This window comes from Pinus tabuliformis, chromosome 9 (assembly GCF_031772625.1).
Source record: "Pinus tabuliformis cultivar Carrire ecotype Pingquan chromosome 9, CPIR1, whole genome shotgun sequence".
Classification (NCBI taxonomy): domain Eukaryota; kingdom Viridiplantae; phylum Streptophyta; class Pinopsida; order Pinales; family Pinaceae; genus Pinus; species Pinus tabuliformis.
In genome coordinates, this window is record NC_142307.1 from 14,768,624 (window position 1) to 14,782,985 (window position 14,362).

Consider the following 14,362-nt stretch of genomic DNA (forward strand, 5'->3'; position numbering starts at 1 on the left):
ATGCTTAAGCTTACAACAAATGCTGATGATATTATGATTTAGAGGGAATTAATAAAACAAATAGTTTATATAATTCATTCTCTTTATAGATGATCACTTCAGAAGCTTATAAGAATAATTGAGACACAATTACTCCTACCTAGTTATCTTTGTAAAACATAAGAATATGAAGAAAACACTGTGAAATAAAACTGGAAAAAACTTACAAAAAAACGAAACTGTATGAATCAGAATTCAGAATCCATTTGCTTTTGTATTAATGATTTGGAAAAGTCAAGTACATTCAATGTTTAGAAATGCTTCTTCAAGGGTGCAACCCTTAATAACTCGTGAAAGAGTGTTATTTATACAATCTGAGAACTGAGAAAATATCTTAAACTTCTTTAAAAAAAAATTACAAAACCAAGAATATAAACTGATAGTCAATCTATCACTATTTTAGTGCTAAGTTGTTGATGACTGTTGCTGGAAAAATTGAGAACTGTTGAGCTGGTGATGACTGTCCCTGTAAATATTGAATGTTGTTTGATCACCCTTTTAGTCAAGTAAATCAGTTAATTCTTCCCAACGTTTTTTATCTGGGATAGATAACTTAGTTACCCTCCTATAAAAATTCATCCATCTCTGTATACTTAGTGAAAGTGGGTTTTACTACAAATATATGCCTAATTTCATCTAGGATGAAAAAGGAATCTTTGAGTGCATTCAGTGCAACCCTTGGTGTTATTGCACCTCTTATATTTGAAACTGAAGCATCATTTGTTCCCACCTCTGTAAGCTTTTGAACATAATCCTCAATGGGCATTACTTTGTCATTAATCACAAGCATAGAGGGAAAACCATTGCTGGTCAAGGGTTCAATCCTACTGAAAAATATTTGAACTATAGTATTCACACTACTGCACTTTTCCTCCAACTGAAGGATGAGGTTTTTCTTGGTAATGATCTTCTTTACCTCCAGTATAGTTGTTGTCCTGTCATTTATACCCAATTTCTCAAGCTCATAGTTGTCAATAGAATTTAGGAACTTGATTATTTCAGAAGCAACTTTAGGCATGTCCTCAAGATCTTTAGAAATAGTTTCCACAACTTCCTGAGCTTTCTCCAACAAGTCTTTTTTATCAAAGATTATCTTGATATAGGTCCAAATATCCTTGACTAATTCTGTAATTTCTTCCCATAGAATTTATTTTTCCAAACCTAGTTTGTTTCCAAGGTAGGACTCTTTGATTTCTTTCTGCAAAAATTCAATCTGACTTCTTTTCCTCTGCAACTCGGCTGCATGTGAACTGTCTGCAACTACCTTCATATGTTTTAATTCCTTCAATTCATCCTGCAACTTCTTCGTTTCAACTGTTTGAATGGAGAGATTTTGAACAACTTATGCAAGTTGTTCATCTCCTTCTATTGTACCTATAATTGATGTTGTGCTTGAAGTAGAAACCCTGGTTATTGAGACTGCTGAAAGAGGAACTACATCCATTGGAACTTGAGCCTTCTTGACAACTTCTTCTTTCTCTTTAACCAATTTTTCCATTTTCTCTAAAATATGTTTTATTTTCAGATTCTGTTCCATGATGAGCTTCATCATGTCAGATTTCTGAGCCTCGGTTTCTTCAATCTCCTTGGTCATTGGATCCTCAGAAGCTGGCAGTTTGAGCTGCTTCCTTAATGCTGAGAGCTCAGCATTTTTCTTCTTAGCAAATTCTTCTGCTGCATTTATGTTTGAGGGATCATATCCCATATTTAGTACCAAATCGTCCAAGGATTGATCTTGGTGTCCTTTGCCAATAAGGAAACCTTTTCCAGTTTCAACTGTGACTGTGTATTAGCCAATGTGACCTACAACTTTGACAAACTCATGGCAGTGTGAGTTAAAGTGGAAGAAATCATCTGTCCAGTTTGTTTGTGCATCTCAATTTGATCAATTGGATGCACATCTTTTACATTAAATTCAAATTAGGATTTCTTCTAATAATGTGCATGAGTCCTAGGCTATGGAATCTAAGCTTACAGGAAAGCCATCTGCATTTTTCCCTTCTCATAATCAAAAGTTGAAAGAAGTATGGCCTGAGAGCTAGAGGAATGTTTCCAGAACTGGGTGTAGGTGTTCAATTTTGACTCTTCATTCTTCTTTTTAATCTCACTGAAAACATGAAAGATGTCCTCCTCCTTGTCCTTCTAAATGCTTCCACTGGTCTGAATTACTTGTTGTTTATGAGAAGTTGTGGAGTGAGTTGGGGACTGGGTAGACTATCCACCAAATTATGTATAAATCACAGTCTCTTCAAGTCCATCAAAAGTTGTTTTTTGAGACTCATGTGTTGCTCCAACAATCATAGAGATCCTAGGTCTCTTTTTCCTATGCACAATCCTAAAGCCCTGGCTTGATGCTTCAGTTGTAGGGGATGATTGTTCTTCCCTTGCTCTTTTAGTTGTCTTTTCCTGTGCAAGTGGAGTTTGCAGATTTGAAGTAGAAACTACCTGCTCTTCAGCTTCTTGAAGGGTGTTCTCTTTCCATTCCAACTGATTTTTGTATTTCTCTATCTTAGGTCTAGCTGTGTGGTGATATGCAATAAACTTATTTTCAACCCAAAGTTTAGAAATCACTCCAACTAGGTCATAAGACCAAGTGAAACTGAGACCAAACTTCATTTCCTTTAATAACTTGCTTGCTTCTTCTCCTGCTTCTCTGGTGTTGCAGATGAATGGACCAACCTGAACTTTCAGCTTGAATTGAGATTTCTTCTTTACTACCACAAAGTGTACTTTATCTACATTTAACCTCTACCTAATATATTCCAGTGCAAAGATTGTGATGGGGAGGTACTTGGGAAGTTTTTAGGGTGGAAGCTCACAACCATAAACCCTGATTTCTTTGTAATTTTGGTAAAGATACCAATCTCTTGTTGTGGCTTGACCAACTAGTTGCAACAGTTTCACAATTTCATCATTGATTCTTGGTACTGGAGTGTTGCTCATAAGACTAATAGCTGGATGAATAAACAATTCTATGAACTTTTTATAGGTAAATCTTCTTTCTCCTTCATTCCCATTGTAGTCCAAAAAATCACTGATTGTTGGTTGCCTTCCTCATCTAGCTTCTGTAAGGTGAATGGAAATTTGTCTCCCTGGAAATATATAAAATGGTATACAAGTCCTAAAGCATACTTGAATACTTCTTCAGTGTTAAACTGGACAAATTTCTCATGTATGGCTTCAGCTAGGAATTGACTAAAGTTATAGAGAACAGTGGGTTTGGAATTAGTAGAAAAGATGGATAAGAAACCTAGGATAGCTTCATTAACATATTGATCAGAATTTTAACCAAGCAAATAGGACAAAATAGTGGTAATTTGCTTAGTTCTGTCAGGGAACATGGATGAATCATAGGGAGGGATTCTCTTAGGTAGAGGACTATCTATAGCTAAGAAAAGTTCAAGAGTCTGGGATATTTTAGTAAAATCTAGCTTTTGATAAGATTCGATCAGGATTTCATGAGAAAAAGGATGGGTTGGTGTAATAGTTGGAGCTTGTAGCTCTTTTCAATGGACTCAACATTGATGAAACAGAGGATTTCTCCTATGGGTGAAATGATTTCTCTTTGAATAGGATCATAGGACTGATGGCATTTCCTGACAAATTCAGGTGCTCTGGGTATCTGAGGGAAAATGTAGTGGGGAAGGTGTAGGTTTTAACCCTATACAGAAATTACCTGCATACAAATTCTAAGAACAAAAAATAAACAATGCGAGAGCATAACACATATACACAGAGATTTTCCCCTAGATCCCAAAATCAGGACTACCAACTTGATTTTTCATTATATTCCTTTCAATGTTACAATACATATTTATACATGCCGAAGCATCCAATACCATGGACCAAAAACCATCGCGTCCAAAACCATGGACCAAAAAACCATAGGTAGGTCCGCCCAACCTAATATAGGGTCCAAAAACAAATTTTCCCGGGGTGCTGCCCCGAACCCCATAGAGGGGGGCTACCCGTGCCCCTCAAACCCCCCAAACAAGGGGCCTGCCGCCCCCCCTGTGACCCCCCGTTGCGCAATTGGCGCAACGAAGGGGGGGCTTCGTACCCCCTCTAACCCCACAGTTCACTACGTAGGTCAGTCGTGGAAAGAATATAACACAACCCAACATTCTCCCACTTGTTGTTTTCTTTCCACAGGGGGCCACAGGAGAGCCTAGTCATTTTTCCAGCCTTGAAATGCCCATTGTTTCTCTACACCACGATAAATTCTCAGAGCTCACAGATTTTGTCAATGCATCTACAGTATTCTTCAAAGTGTCCACCTTTACCAACAACAGCTTTTTGTCTTCTATCATATCCCTCACAAAGTGATACTGAACATCAATGTGCTTTGTCTTCGAATGATAAGAAGGGTTCTTTACTAAGAAAATTGCACTTTGGCTGTCACAGCCTATCTTTATAGCTCCCTGTACTAACCCCATACTTGAGCACAATCTCTACAACCAAACTGTTTCCTTGCTTGCATGAGTGGCTGCCATGTATTCTGCCTCTGTAGTTGATAGTGCCACTACAGATTGTTTCTTACTCATCCAACTGACTGCACCTCCAAATAGGTTAAAAACATACCCACTAGTAAATCTTCTCTGATCCAGATCTCCAGTCCAGTCTGCATCAACAAAGCCACAAATATCCAACACTCTGTCCAATCCTGGTCTTCCTTGGTAGCACAAACCATAATCACTAGTGCCACGTAAATACCTGAAAACCTGCTTCACTGTTGTCCAGTGCTCCTTCCCTGGTTTTGACATAAACCTGCTCAATACTCCCACTGCATGTGCAATGTCTGGTATAGTACAGACCATCACATACATCAGGCTATTGACTGCACTTGCATATGGAACACGGGACATGTCCTCTTCCTCTTCTTATGTCTTGGGACACTATTCAGCAGATAACTTTACACCTACAGGAATAGGAACCTTCACTGGTTTACTATCCTGCATATTAAACCTCTGCAATATTGTCTCGACATACTTCCTCTGGTTTAACCATAGCTTCCTCTTTGTTCGATCTCTTTTAATTTCCATGCCCAAAATATAGTTTGCAGCACCAGGATCTTTCATGTCGAATTTGGAGGACAAATGGGTCTTCAAATCCTAGATAATTTCTTTATCATTTCCAACCAGCAACATATCATCCACATACAAGACCAGATAAATAACACAGTCACCAATTAATTTAAAATGCACACAGTGATCTGCTTTGCTTTTGGTGAAGCCAAGTCCCCGTATAAATGTATCAAATTTCTAATACCACATCCTTGGTGATTGTTTTAACCCATACAGAGACTTCTTTAACTTTCATACTAGTTCTTTCTTACCCTTCACCGCAAAGCCTTCAGGTTGCTTCATGTAGATCTCCTCTTCCAGATACCTGTGAAGAAATGTTGTCTTCACATCCATCTGTTCTACCTCAAAATCAAAAGCAGCAACAACATATTAAAGTAATCTAATAGAAGTTAACTTGGCAACAGGAGAAAAAATATCACCAAAATCAATTCCCACCACCTGGGGATAACCTTTTGCTGCTAACCGAGCTTTGTATTTATCCACCTTTCCTTCTGCATTTGGCTTCTTCTTGAACACCCATTTGCTGCCAATGGGTTTCCTTCCATCCGGCAACTCCACCAGATCCCAAGCCTCATTTTTGTGCAAAGATTCCATTTCATCAACCATGGCCTCTTTCCAGAGTTTTCCATCCTCTGAATCTACTGCTTCCTTCACATTTCTGGGATCATCATCAGTAATAGATAAATAAAAATTTGAACAGAAAGTAGATGGACTATACCTTTCTGGCTGCCTTCTTTCTCGAACTGATCTTCTTACACCCGGAGTTTATGGCTCTTCATCTTCTGATTCCTCCTCTGTTGTAGAGTCTGATTCTTCCTCCTTTAGCTCAAACTCTATCTTCTCAAGTTCCTTTGGTTGGACTTCATGTTTAGTAACATGTTTCACCTCTCTAAACATCACATCTCAGGTGTACACAACCTTCCTTGTTGTCGAGTTCCAAATCTTATAACCCTTTAAACCATCCTTATACCCAATAAAGACACACTTTTTAGATTTACTATCCAACTTGGTTCGTTTCTCCTTTGGAACATGTACATATACATCACATCCAAATACCCTCAGATGTGAAAGAGAGGGTTTCTTACCAGTCCATACCTCTTGTGGAGTCTTATCCTCCAATTTTGATGAAGGTGATCTGTTGACCAGGTAACATGTTGTCTCCACCGCCTTTGCCCAGAATTCTTGTCCTAACCCAACACCACTGAGCATGCTTCTTGCCCTTTCCATCAACGTCTTGTTCATTCTTTCTGCAACTCCATTTTGTTGAAGTGTATATGGAGTAGTCTTCTGCCATGCTATACCACACTTCTTACAGAATTCTCCAAATTCCTTACTGCAAAACTCTCCACCGTTATCTGTCCTCAGCACCTTTATCTTCTTCTCTGTCTGGTTTTCCACCAGAGCCTTAAATTCTTTAAACCTGTCAAAGACTTCAGATTTCTTCTTAAGGAAATATATCCATGTATTCCTTGAGAAGTCATCTATAAATGATACATAGTACACAGACTTACCCAGTGATGGAACCTTCACAGGTCCAAACACATCACTGTGCACAAGCTCTAACATATGTTTCGCCCTCTTACCACCAGAGGGGAAACTCACCCGATTTTGTTTCCCATATACACAATTTTCATATAAATAAAAATCCAGAGAGCTATTACTCATACCTTCTACCATACCTTTACCATGAAGTATTCGAAGGCCCTTCTCTCCAATATGTCCAAGCCTTTGATGCCACAACATGGTCTTCTCTCCAAAGACCACTACATTTTCTGCTCCACTTTCAGGAACCACAGAACTGTTGCACCCATCAAAAATAGTGCTACCTTGTAGCTTGTACAGAGTTCCAATCTGAACTCCCCGCATCAATACCAGTGCTCCTCAAACCATCTTGCAGGTATCCTTCTCAAACACTGTTTTTACACCTGCATCATCCAGCTTTCTTACAGAAATCAGATTTCTGGCTAATGCAGGAATATGTAGAACATCCGGAAGTGTTCTAACCCTTCCACCTTGCAACTTCAACTTTACTTTTCTGCGACCAACGATTCTAGCCTTCCTATCATCCCCTAAGAAGACATCACCACCATCGTATTTATCATTCTCGTAGAACCACTATCTATGGGGAGTGAAGTGAAAGGATGCACCTGAGTCAATCAACCATGCCTCATGATCTACATGTGTACTTGAAGAAGCCAAGTACACATCCCCACCTTCATCTGAGGTGGTTTTCACCTCTACAGAAGAAGCATCATCAGATCCCTTTCCTTTGTCAAGAGCTTTATATTTACAGTCCCTTTTGTAGTGCCCTTCCTTTCCACATTTCCAGCACACCACCTTTATAGGTTTTCTTAGAGATTTAGATCTCCCTCTAGATTTAGATCTCCCACTCGATGACTTATTTTTGTTTATGTTCTCGGACTGTCCTCATATAGACAAGGCATCACCATTCTGGCTCTCCATATTTTTCCGTCTCATCTCCTCCGTTAGCAAGGATGAGACTATTTCATCAAACTGCAAGGTAGTTGCATTGCTACCTATTGCAATAACCAGACTATCCCACGAATCTGGTAGAGAACACAACAAACTGATGCACTTATCTTCATCTGAAATTTTAATACCAACCGATAATAACTTACTTACCATAGTATTAAATACGTTCAGATGCTCTGTCACTGAGTCTCCACCTTTCATCCTAAGGTTGTACAACTTTTTCCGTAGGAACAGTTTATTCACCAGAGGCTTAGATTGGTACACAGTCCCTAACTTGTCCCACAAAGCCTTAGTTGTAGCTTCCCCTGATACATTCAGCAATACTGAATCTGAGACACACAATCGTATTGTGCTCTTTGCCTTCCGATCCAACTTCTTCCATTCTTCATCAGACACTCCCGTTGGTTTATTACCTGGATCTATCGTGATACGCTAATCTTTATCCACCAACAGATCCTCCATCTTGAGTTTCCACAACTCAAAACTTTGACCATTAAATTTCTCGATCTCTATCTTTCCAATACTCACCATCTTCTTTCACCACTAGAATTGATCCCGCAGATCTCCCACTGAATAGGGTCTACCATAGGTCCAAGCAAAACCCCTCAGCAATAAAGGCATCTCCTTGAAGCCAAAATAGCTCTGATACCAAATGTAGGTTTTAACCCTGTACAGAAATTACCTGCATACGAATTCTAAGAACAAAAAATAAACAATGTGAGAGCATAACACATAAAACACATATACACAGAGATTTCCTCTGGATCCCAAAACCGGGACTACCAGCTTGATTTTTCATTATTTTCCTTTCAATGTTACAATACATATTTATACATGCCGAAGCATCCAATACCATGGACTGAAAACCATCACGTCCAAAACCATGGACCGAAAAACCATAGGTTGGTCTGCCCAACCTAATATAGGGTCCAAAAAAAAAATTCTCGGGGCGCTACCCCGGACCCCATAGAGGGGGGCTACCTGCCCCCCTCAAACCCCCCTATGACCCCTCCCACTGCGTAATTGGCACAACGAAAGGGGTGCTCCAACCCCCCTCTAACCCCCTGGTTCACTACATAGGTTAGTCATGGAAAGAATATACCACAACCCAACAGAAGGAGGGAGTCCCACAATCCTATTTCATCTGTATAATCAATTAATTGATCCTCCATCCAGCAATAAATTTTGAATAAATCAAATTAAGAGGAAGACTCAATGATTTTATAATATATGTCGACTAGGGGAGTGTGATGGAAGTCAACCTACGGATGGATAAGAGGATTTAGGATTTTTGCAATTTCTTTTCCATTAGGAGGCATCTTATCAAATGAATTGCAAACTGAAAGTGATGGAAATGGAAAAAATTGGTCTGAAACTGACTGATAATAGTAAAAACAGTATGATTGAATAGAGACAAGTGGACCTGGATGTCAACTTTCTTCTGAATGGGACAAAATAGTTGCTTGAGTATCAGACCATCTTTGAGTTGTAAGGAGGAAATATTTGAGTGATCAATTTGGTTACAAAAATTCATCGTGTAACCATTTTCATGGAGGAACAAGGCTTTTAATGGAAAAATTGGAGCGGAGTTGTTGAATGAACGGTTAAATCAGCATTAATTACCCAACGGGATTAATTAATGGGTCTTTGGGACATAAATTCGCGGGAGTTATGAATTGAATGAATAACGGATAGGCGGAAGTTGATTTGATGGAATAAGTGACATGGAACGACGATAAACAGTCACATGTAAACCACGTGCAGGAGTAGCTTGAGGTGGTAAGTCATTTCGAGATTTTAAGTCTTGAAAGACTAAAATGAGGATAAGGTGGTTTAAGAAGGCGGTTTTAGAAACTGCCCACTTCGCCGCCCCCCGCCGATAAAGTTCAAACGACAAATGAGGGCCGAGGAGCGATGTGGACCATCAGATCTCGAGGGAGCATGCAGGATGTAAGGTAAGGTGAAAAGGTTTTAACATGTGAGCAGAAAGTGACGGTGGGGTCACGTTTTTGGCGGATGTGACAATTTTGAGTAATTGGGGAATAAATGAATGAAGTTAGGGTGTTTACCAAATAATATTGGAGCTTAGAATTCATAGTTAATTTAAAATGCAACATCGTATGTAGGCATTATCCAATGTTACAACTTAGGATAAAATCCTTTCATGCTCCAATTATTTCTCATATATCTACCTACCCTTTACACTCCTAACATTTTCATTTATTCATCCGAGTGCATTTAGGCTATCAAATCAATATTTCCTTTTAATGACTAATCTATCTCTATCCATTATTTCCTCCATTGCCTTAGATTAAACTGTTGAGCCGATTTTATTTTCTACCTATTGACAAATAATTCAAATAAAATCCAATTATGATTAAACTGTACAATTGGATTATATGAACTAGTGTGGCATTTAAACAATCTGCACACAATTTTATTTGCAAAACTAAACTATGCTAAGAGTAGTGGCATTTGGATTTGCAACACTTTCAGAGTATTATTTTTTTCTTTTCTTTCTAACCTAACATTTTAGTTTTGCCTCCTTTTTTTAGGGAATTTATTCTATCATTTTATTTGATATGGACTAATTCATAAAAATATCTCAAACATTTTTTATTTAATATTATTTTTGTCCATATCCTAACTTAACATTTTTTGAAATATATTTTCATATTTTGACTAATTGATACTAACTAACCAAAACCAAAATATGCTACAACAGTCAGCAAGACGCGGTAATACGGAGATGACACGGCAGTACGGAGGACACGTGGCATGCAAATTTGGCTTTTTTAGGGGTCCTATGGGGCCATTTCCCAGTGACACAGGTCACCACTCAGGAAGTGCCCCATGGCACTGATGACGTCATCCATCCCGCTTATCAGTGAAGGTAAATGATCCGAATGGAAAATGGCATCAACCCATGGTATTCATCCACCCATGGAATTTACCCATGGTATTGTAAGTGGCATCCACACATGGTATTTATCCACCCATGGTATTGTAAGTGACATCCACCCAAGGTATTCATTCACCCATGGTATTTTCCCATGGTATTGTGACATCCACCCATGGTATTCATTCACCCATGGAATTGACCCGTGGTATTGTGACATCCACCCATGGTATTCATTCACCCATGGAATTGACCCGTGGTATTGTAACTAAAAAATATTATAAGTAACAAGTCACATTTTGTAAAAGGACAGTTTGTCCGCCACGATGTAGCTCTTACAGTTATTCTCCATTTTAATAAAAAAATTCTTTGTGGTTTTGTTTATTGGGCATTCTCCTCTTTTTCTTCTGGCAAATTCAAATTTTCAGATCATGGGGACCTCCCCCACAAGAGCCATTTCAATCTTTTAGATCTTGAGGGCCTCCCCCCAAGATCTGGATCAGTGGTATCGGAGCAGGTTATGATTCCATGGGAATGAGGGTTTGATGCATATTTCAGTTTCAAATTTTGCAGCAATATTCAACAAACTTCAGGCATGTGCTACGTCCTCCACATAACACTTTCTTGGGCCAAGCAGGAATATTTTTTTTTTCATTTTATGCAGGAATATTTTTTTGGGTGGCGAGTTTGAAGATTAGATTTGAAACATTTGGTGCAATATTTACAAAAACAAATAACAGATCTGGATTCCTTGCGAAAAAATACCAAAATTCAAAAAAAAATCGGCCGAATCGGAGTCTGGATGAGGGAGATATCATTGATTTAAAATCAGTTATGTTCTAGAAATTGTTTCTGACGACAACTAGTGGACGGCAATTCTCCGATCATTTTTTGAAGTTTTTGTGCAGAATTTCAGAAAAAGGATTGTAGGTCTGAGATCCTTTTGAAAAATCACCCAATTTCAATCTTTTATATCTTGAGGGCCTCCCCACAAGATTTTGATGGCACAACTCCAATTACAAGGCTTGGGATTGTGATATATGGGAGCTCCCCGAATGCGATATTTTATAAGATAGGCTTAAAGGGGTTGTCAAGTCTATCCCCTTTTTTTCAAAGGCCACATATTTAAACACCCCCCAATCCCGCAGATCGGTGATCGCAAGGGTCAAAGGGAGATCTCAAAGGAAAAGCATAAAATATCATTGATATGTTATTCGAAGTAATGAAGGAAAGAGACCCCGGAGGAGAGTCCAAAGGCCCTAACACTCAAAGGGTTAAGCACTTGATCATAGCCCTCGATCACATGAAAAGAAAGGCAAAATGAGGGCCAAGCCAAGGGGTGATCAAGACCCGTTGTTTTGTGACACCTTTTAGTGCAAAATGTTACGATATAGCGAGACCCTGAGAGCAAGGTACATAGCTTTAAAGATGGACCAGTCGACAACTGAAACTTTGAATAGAGGTATGGGGCAATGGCAAAGCGATATGAGCGGTCCTATAGAATCCCCCGCAACAAGAAACCCAGGACATAAATACCCTTAGAAATGAATTAGACTGTTTTGTTGTACGTCTTCCAAGAATAAGTGAAAGTATGGGGACTCAAGAAGATTAATGGCTCAACATGGGGCTCCACTCAGATACACAGCAAAGGACTATCAGGAAAACCTCCACTACTACACTGTAAAGGGCAACTATAGTCGATCACTATTAGCTTTAGAGAGTGGGGAAGTCGGGTATTTAAGGTGGAAGTGGTAGGAACCAACTGACCAACTAGAGGTACGCATAATGACAGAGACACGGCCTGACCAGAGGTTTTCACAGGAATGGTGAAAGGACCTCTTCCTCCATCATCCTCCATTTTGCCTTTTATTTCTGCAATTTTTGTTTATTTAGGAGAAGGGGTCAAATCCCGATTGTAATCATTTTAGGAAACAAAGCCTTGCACACCGAGACAGCTATTCTAGTAGACAACTGGGACTCTAGCAAAGATATTTTGTAAACTGAAAATCCAAGCTCACCCTCTTCTTATAAATAGGGGGAAGAAACACTGAAAACAGGTTCCCGAATTTCTCACCCGCAGGGTCTGAATTCTGAGATGCCACTTTGGTTCTATTTTCTCATTCATGGGGGACTTGACTGATGTTGTGTTGAATGTTATGGACTGGTATGTTGGACTCATATTGGATTAATGAAACTCCCTGGTGATTTCAAGCATATCAATGCACAATATGTTTTCCCTTCTGTAACCTCATTTCATAATATGTTTTTCCTTCTCTGAAATAGTGTAATGAGATTGTTGGTTCCTCCTTGATTCATGGATTTACCCTGGCTACTAAATAGAGAACAATACCTGTGTGTATTACAGATTTACTTGTGTTATTCAAAATCCTACAATACCTGTAGTAACTACAAATTTACTTGTGTTATTAAATTAACCTGCAGTACCCGTATGAGCATAGACTTACTCACACTATTTGGTGATAGAGGTACCCATGTTATACTTGGCATGAAACCTCAATAAGTACTTCGTTGTTTCTATCTTTCCACCTCCCCTCTCTTCCATATTTCTGCTGGAACATTGTTGCTAAGGATTATGTTTGTCTACAACCCTACACATCTATTTCCCTCCTTCATTTCCTCCTCTCCACCATCTCTACAACTTCAGTATTAAGTTGTCTCATTGTTGTGTGTCAGCCACCAGAAGAAGACATTTCTCTTTGAGATTGCCCCAATATATCCCCTACACTTGGATCCATGTGTTGGCTTGAGTCTACCTTAATGAAGGTCGATTGAACCAAGCCCCCTTTATTCTCTTTTAATTACATGAAAATTAGAGTGCAACATAAACCACACTCATAATCTTCCATGCACTCCTCTCTTTAATATGTCTTAAGCACTAGTCTACAATCAACCCAGAGCTTGTCTCTAGGAGGTTTTCTATGTTCCCTGAAGGATTCGTGCTGCAGGTGCTAGAAATCGCCACAATAGTAACTATGTTTAGTGATCAACAAAATGAAATAATTAATATATTGAATAACAAATATATTGATAAAATCATTCAAATGTGATATGAAGAAAATAATGAAAAATACAATTTTCTTAGTATTTAATCTTAATTTGTATTTTTCTGCTTTTCTCTTAGACACACTGACGCACTTTGCCATCTTTTCATATCGATTGTATGGAAAATGAGGTTGGAATCGAAGACCATCCAAATATTTAACTCGAGATGTTGCAGTAAAAGTGAGACCTTGTCACTCCATCCTTCCAATATTAATAATTTCCTTCTCTAATGTCAATCCTCGGGACTTATGAATTGTCAATCCCTAAGCAAGTCACAATGGAAATTTTCTATTATGACCTCTTTCAATAGTTATAATAAGAATAGTATGAGGGAATAATTCATTCCATGTAAATCCAACATAGTTATCAAATTCTACTAAAACATATGTTGGAGAATCAGGAGGTGATGTTCCGGGATTATACAAAATATCTTGAACTACCCCAAAAGCACCATTGACAAGTCTTGCATTAGTCCATAAATTTGAAGTAAGCATAACCCTAGCTCCAACAACAAGAAGAAGCTCATTATCCAAATTTTCCTCATATGCTTCAATGGTGTGGTTGTTATTTGATCAGGTAGCAACACTACATGCAACAAGGTGATTTAGGGATATCAGGCAACACTTATTGTGATTTTGTACATAATCATTTATTGCAAAAAAATGTATAGCCTTATTAAATGACTCTTTTGTTGAAGCATGCAAATTGGACTACGTATGTTTCATTAGTAATTTCCGGTCTTCTATTATTGGAATTACATCTGTGACGTTCATTAATAAATGAC